Below are 7,984 nucleotides of genomic sequence, written 5' to 3'. Positions count from 1 at the left end.
GGGGCAGTATTATAGCAGTTATATTCTTGTCCATAGGGGGGCAGTATTATAGTAGTTATAGTCTTGTACATATTAGGCAGTATTATAGTAGTTATAGTCTTGTACATATTAGGCAGTATTATAGTAGTTATATTCTTGTACATAGGGGGCAGTATTATAGTTGATATATTCTTGTACATGGGAGGCAGTATTATAGTAGTTATATTCTTGTACATAGGGGGCAGTATTATAGTAGTTATACTCTTGTATATAGGGGGCAGTATTACAGTAGTTATATTCTTGTACATAGGGGGCAGTATTATAGTAGTTATATTCTTGTATATAGGAGGCAGTATTATAGTAGTTATATTCTTGTACATAGGGGGCAGTATTATAGTAGTTATATTCTTGTACATAGGGGGCAGTATTATAGTACTTATATTCTTGTACATAGGGAGCAGTATTCTAGTAGTTATATTCTTGTACATAGGGGCAGTATTATAGTAGTTCTATTCTTGTACATAGGAGGCAGTATTATAGTAGTTATATTCTTGTACATAGGGGGCAGTATTATAGTAGTTCTATTCTTGTACATATGGGGCAGTATTATAGTAGTTGTATCCTTGTACATAGGGAGCAGTATTATAGTAGTTATATTCTTGTACATAGGGGGCAGTATTATAGTAGTTATATTCTTGTACATAGAGGGCAGTATTATAGTAGTTATATTCCTGTACATAGGGGGCAGTATTATAGTAGTTATAGTCTTGTACATAGGGGCCACTACTATACTAGTTATATTCTTGTACATAGGGGGCAGTATTATAGTAGTTATATTCTTGAACATAGGGGGCAGTATTATAGTAGTTATATTCTTGAACATAGGGGGCAGTATTATAGTAGTTATATTCTTGTACATAGGGGGCAGTATTATAGTAGTTATATTCTTGTATATAGGGGCAGTATTATAGTAGTTATATTCTTGTACATAGGGGCAGTATTATAGTAGTTATATCCTTGTACATAGGGATCAGTATTATAGTAGTTCTATTCTTGTACATAGGGGCAGTATTATAGCAGTTATATTATTGTACATAGGGCGCAGTATTATAGTAGTTATATTCTTCTACATAGGGGGCCGTATTATAGTAGTTATATTCTTCTACATAGGGGGCAGTATTATAGTAGTTATATTCTTGTACATAGGGGGTCAGTATTATAATAGTTATATTCTTGTACATAGGGGGCAGTATTATAGTAGTTATATACTTGTACATAGGAGCAGTATTATAGGACTTATATAATTGTACCAAGGGGGCAGTATTATAGTAGTTATATTCTTGTACATAGGGGGCAGTATTATAGTAGTTATATTCTTGTACATAGGGGGGAGTATTATAGTAGTTATATACTTGTACATAGGGGCAGTTTAATAGTAGCTATATTATAGTATATAGAAAGTAGTATACTGTTTTAGGGATATTCTTGCACACAGAGGGCAGTATTATTATTAGTTATATTCTTGTACATAGGGGCAATATTATAGTAGTTATATTCTTATACATAGGGGTAGTATTATAGTAGTTATATTCTTGCACATAGGGGGCAGTATTATAGTAGTTATATTCTTGCACATACGAGGCAGTATTATAGTAGTTATATTCTTGCACATAGGGGGCAGTATTATAGTAGTTAAATTCTTCCACATACGAGGCAGTATTATAGTATTTCTATTCCTGTACATAGGAGGCAGTATTAAAGCAGTTATATTCTTGTACATAGGGGACACTATTATAGTAGTTATATTCTTGTACATAGCAGGCAGTATTATAGTAGTTATATTCTTGTTCATAGGAGGCAATATTATAGTAGTTATATTCTTGTACATAGGGGGGCAGTATTATAGTAGTTATATTCTTGTATATAGGGGCAATATTATAGTAGTTATATTCTTATACATAGGGGTAGTATTATAGTAGTTATATTCTTGCACATAGGGGGCAGTATTATAGTAGTTAAATTCTTCCACATACGAGGCAGTATTATAGTAGTTATATTCTTGTACATAGGGGGCAGAATTATAGTAGTTCTATTCTTGTACATAGGGGTAGTATTATAGTAGTTATATCCTTGTACATAGGGGGCAGTATTTTAGTAGTTATATTCTTGTACATAGGAGCAGTATTATAGTAGTTATATTCTTGTACATAGGCGGCAGTATTATAGTAGTTATATTCTTGTACATAGGAGGCAGTATTATAGCAGTTATATTCTTGTACATAGGAGGCAGTATTATAGTAGTTATATTCTTGTACATAGGGGGCAGTATTATAGTAGTTATATTCTTGTACATAGGGGGCAGTATTATAGTAGTTATATTCCTGTACATAGGGGCAGTATTATAGTAGTTATATTCTTGTACATAGGGGGCAGTATTATAGTAGTTATATTCCTGTACATAGGGGCAGTATTATAGTAGTTATATTCTTGTACATAGGAGGCAGTATTATAGTAGTTATATTCCTGTACATAGGGGCAGTATTATAGTAGTTATAGTCTTGTACATAGACGCAGTATTATAGTAGTTATACTCTGGTCAATAGGAACAGTATTATAATAATGTTCTGTACATAGAAGGTGGTGTTATCATAGTTACATTCTTGTACATACTATAGCAGTTATATTCTTGTACATAGGAGGCAGTATTAATTTAGCGATATTATTGTACACAGGAGATAGTATTGTAGTCTTGTGCATAGAGGGCAGTATTATAGTAGTTATATTCTTGTATATAGGAGGCAGTATTATAGTAGTTATATTCTTGTACATAGGGGGCAGTATTATAGTAGTTATATTCTTGTACATAGGGGGCAGTATTATAGTAGTTATATTCTTGTACATAGGGGGCAGTATTATAGTAGTTATATTCTTGTACATATGGGGGCAGTATTATAGTAGTTATATTCTTGTACATAGGGGGGCAGTATTATAGTAGTTATATTCTTGTACATAGGAGGCAGTATTATAGTAGTTATAGTCTTGTACATAGGAGCAGTATTATAGTAGTTATAGTCTTGCACATAGGGGGGCAGTATTATAGTAGTTATAGTCTTGTACATCGGGGGGCTGTATTATAGTAGTTATAGTCTTGCACATAGGGGGGCAGTATTATAGTAGTTATAGTCTTGCACATATGGGGGCATTACTATAGTATTTAAAGAGGTTATACCAGAATTTACTTTGATCACCTATCCATTGGATATGGACCCCTGTACTAAACCTAAGTACAGGGGTCCTGTGTCCCCCCTGTACTTCAAAGCAGGCTCACTGCACCCCCTGCGGTGAGGAGGAGACTTATGGAGTGGCGATCGTGCATGCACAATGTTGCTCCATACATTTTCAGTAGGACTGTTGGAGATAAACGAGCACTTGTACCATATCTGCCAGTCCTATTGAAATGAATGGAGTGGCGCTGCGCATGTATAACACTGCTCCGAATTCAGTCTCTACATCACTGTGGGTGGGAGCAGTGAGCCCACAGTGATGAGAAGAAGGAGGCAAGGGAACCCTGTTCTCAAGATCAGTGGGGGTCACAGCACTGGATAGGTGATAAGTGGCAATTGTGATACAACCCCTTTAATACAGGATATTCTACTTCACTTGGCAAGAAAATAACTAACTGGGTTTACAGTGACAACTTTTGTGAGCCAGTTGTCACCCCCCACCCCCACCCCCACTACACTTGGCAGCTCATACAAGGTGCATTTACTCAACAGGTGACAACATTGAGCAGAACGCACCGTGCAATGTACATAGGGTATAAAATATGCACTTCATTTTTGGGGGCTGCTCTTTATAATAAACAGAATCCGTAGCACAAACTGCTGTTTATAATATGGTCACCATGTTGGGGATCCATTTTTCTATTGTGTGCATATACTATGTATGCTCTTACTGGCAACCAGATTTTAAAGGGAGTCTGTTAGCAGTTGATGCCAAATTGCTGACGGCTTCATGTAAGGGCGGTGGAGCAGGAAGGCATCCTACCTCCATGGAGCAGGGAGGCATCATACCTCCGTGGAGCAGGGAGGCATCCTACCTTCATGGAGCAGGAAGGCATCCTACCTCCGTGGGGCAGGGAGGCATTCTACCTCCGTGGGACAGGGAGGCATCCTACCTCCGTGGGGCAGGGAGGCATCCTACCTCCGTGGGGCAGGGAGGCATCGTACCTCCATGGAGCAGGGAGGCATCGTACCTCCATAGAGCAGGGAGGCATCGTACCTCCATAGAGCAGGAAGGCATCCTACCTCCGTGGGGCAGGGAGGCATCCTACCTCCGTAGGGGCAGGGAGGCATCCTACCTCTGTAGGGGCAGGGAGGCATCCTACCTCCGTGGGGCAGGGAGGCATCCTACCTCCGTGGGGCAGGGAGGCATCCTACCTCCGTGGGGCAGGGAGGCATCCTACCTCCGTGGGGCAGGGAGGCATCGTACCTCCATAGAGCAGGGAGGCATCGTACCTCCATAGAGCAGGGAGGCATCCTACCTCCGTGGAGCAGGGAGGCATCCTACCTCCGTGGAGCAGGAAGGCATCCTACCTCCATGGAGCAGGGAGGCATCCTACCTCCGTGGAGCAGGGAGGCATCCTACCTTCATGGAGCAGGAAGGCATCCTACCTCCGTGCGGCAGGGAGGCATCCTACCTCCGTGGGGCAGGGAGGCATCCTACCTCCGTGGGGCAGGGAGGCATCCTACCTCCGTGGGGCAGGGAGGCATCGTACCTCTGTGGGGCAGGGAGGCATCGTTACTCCATGGGGCAGGGAGGCAATGTACCTCTGTGGAGCAGGGAGGCATCGTTACGCCATGGGGCAGGGAGGCAATGTACCTCCGTGGGGCAGGGAGGCATCCTACCACCGTGGAGATTGTTAGTAACAGGAGACTGAGGCAGCCGTCTATCAAAGCTGTGGAGCATTAAATAGAGGGAGGTCACTTGAGGAAGAATTGTTAACTCCTGAGCAGTGGTGTAACTATAGAGGATGCAGGGGATGCGGTGCACCCGGGTCCAGGAGTCTTAGCGGGCCCATAAGGCCTCTCCTCTCCATATAGGGAGCCCAGTACTATGAATAAAGTATTATAATTGGGGACCCCGTTACAGGTTTTGCATTGGTGCCCAGAAGCTTCAAGTTACGCCTCTGCTCCTGAGCATATGTAGAGGTGCGCAGCATGAGATAAATAGTGGAGCTTATCATTAATGCTGCTACTAACAACCTTCTCAGAGATACAATGACACCCTGCTCCCCATCCCTACACAGAACTGCCAGCAGCCCTTTAAATTTTGGGGCCTTTTGAGGAGATAACCGTGATCAATTGTAGCATTTACCTGCAGCCACCATTAGGGGAGCTCACAGATTTATACAGCTCCAATTGAATACAGCACTACGGTAGCATTATAAATCCAAATGCATAAGCGCCCCCTAGTGGTGCAGGCAGGTTCTGAGAAGGGAAGCTAGTGATTGGGCTCTCTGTGTGAAGACTAACAGATATTGTACATTTAGGGCTTATTCACGATTTTGGGTCATGTGTGGTCTGTGTATTCCATGGACAGTCTATGAGGCTGCCCAACACATGAACCTATGGTCACCCGACGTGCATTGTCCATGCAGGTGGGAACGCACACGGACGTGATGCAAGTTGCACTCGAAGGATCTCAAGCGTAACTTACAATACGGCCTTAGGTGGACATTAACTGTAATCCAAGCTTAGTGTATTTGGTGGAGCTCTCAGCTGGATGTGGGTCTCCGGGTCTTGTAATAGTGGCCCTCACCCCAGTACTCTTACCGTGCATGTGGGATGTGGTTGCCGGTGGTCAGCCATGTGCCGGTATGCTTTCTTCTTGTACTGGACTGTAGAGTCACATACAGCAGTGATACGTGGTCATACCCGGACGGTACACATAGTCGCACCCCGTATATTGTACAATATGGCGCTGTATATACATGTTTTATCTCTCCTCCGTCGTATTTTTCACTGAGGCCGATTACTTAGTGCCGCACTGTCTGGGCACTTGATGAATCCCGCACTATTCGGAGGTTGTGTTGACTTTTGTATTGTTTTGCATTTTTCTAAATGTTGCATAAAATCTGTTCTATTAAATGTATCCGTCTTGTCGTGTTCTCTGGTGGTCTGTTGCGCCGTTCATCATAGCGCTATATGGGCGGCTTTACACACAGCGGTTATTAGAAGAACGTCATTGCAGTTGTGTGAACCAAATCCAGAGGCGGATTTAGAAGGACTGGGGAATATAAAGGAAGGCGGTCTACTGCCCCGTCCTGCCCGATCCACTTCTGGTTTGTCTTGCAGTTTGGGAAACTTCCCTTTGCCTTCCTTCACAAACAATTTTAGAAAAATTTTTGGCGTTAAAAATGGATGTAAGAAAGACTGCAATGTTGGGTTTCCCAATGAAAACAATGGTAAGCACTGGCCGCAGCAAAAAGCCGCCGTGGAGGATCGCTACTTCCCTGAAGTCATGCACAGGTGTCTTTAACACAAAAACGCCTGGCATCCATGGCGACATACCACATTGGTGAGCCCGATGTTGGGCTGAGTTTCACGGCCCGTGTGAAATTAGCCTAAATGCGGTTTTTGAGTGGCTTTTTTTTTATATTTCCACATTTTTATATGCACTTTTTATCTGAAAGCCTATTCAAAAATGCCAGAAAATAAAACACCAGGCTTACAGCAAACACAAAAACACCACCACTGACCCTAAAAACGCATCATAGGTGAAGAAAACGGCACCCGAAAAAAATTATTGGGTATATTTATTATTCCATGTGCGTCACAATTCTAGGGGCAAAAAATTGCAAATCTGGAGTAAGTGGCCCCGACATTTATTGAATAAGAGAGTGGGACTCGGTGTTCAGGGTTGTGGCCATGTGAGGCCAGTCATATTTATGTTAAACTCTTAGGGACCTTATGTGGCGCAGAGTGTTACAGCAGCAAAATGCAGCAGTTTGTGCTCTTGCTCATGACCTGCAAGTTGTGAGTTCAATCCCCACTTGGTTCAGGTACCCAGCTCAAGGTTGACTCATCATTCTGAGGTCAGTAAAATGAGCACCCAGCCTCCTGGGGGGGTAATAAATATTTTTTTCCTGAATAAGTTGGCAGTGCACTATACAAATAACAAGTCCCTTTTCCTATAGATGAAATCTACACTGGCTGTTAGCTGGCATAGATTTCAGTCTGACATTATTATGGAGGTGCCGCCAGATGCGAACCACTGTATTAAGAGGCTCTTAACACATATATCACATTTACTCCGGCACAAACTTTACTTAAACTGATATATAAAATGCCGGTCTAAAGGTGGCTTCACATGAGCGTGTGTTTGTGCGTACATATGTGCGCACCCCTATACGCGCAAAAACACGCGTGTATGCAGGGGCATGCATTGCCTTCAATGGAGCTGCGGCTGCCTCCGGGCTTTAAATATAAGCTCTTCCCTGAAAAACAACCATTTTAGTGTTAAAAAAAAATATTTATAAATATATATATATATATATATATATATATATATATATATACACACACATACATACATACATACACACTTACCTGTCCGCCGATGCCGTTTCTCCCGTGGGGATGAAGAACACATCTGCCACAATTCCTTACCGCAGCTGTCACAGATGACAGCTGCGGTAGAGGATCCAGCTGCCTGTACCCCATAATTGTTTTTCAGGGAAGGGCTTTAAATATAAGCCCTTCCCTGAAAAACAATGCAAACTAATGTAAAAATTTTTTTAAAAAACCACATACTCACCTTTCTTCAGCTGCCAGGGCTCAGCCGCGTCCTCTCTGCGCTATCCCCGACTTTGCAATGAAGTTCTTTGAGCAGCCAGGGAATTAAAATCCCTGCCTGCTGAAAGAGCTGCTTCTGATTGGCTGAGGCGCTCAGCCAATCATAGGCAGCTCTAACCTGTCATTCATTCATTCCCTATGGTGCACGC

This window comes from Eleutherodactylus coqui, chromosome 2 (genome assembly GCF_035609145.1).
Source record: "Eleutherodactylus coqui strain aEleCoq1 chromosome 2, aEleCoq1.hap1, whole genome shotgun sequence".
NCBI classification, from domain to species: Eukaryota; Metazoa; Chordata; class Amphibia; order Anura; family Eleutherodactylidae; genus Eleutherodactylus; species Eleutherodactylus coqui.
Note: the sequence above shows the minus strand (reverse complement) of the source record.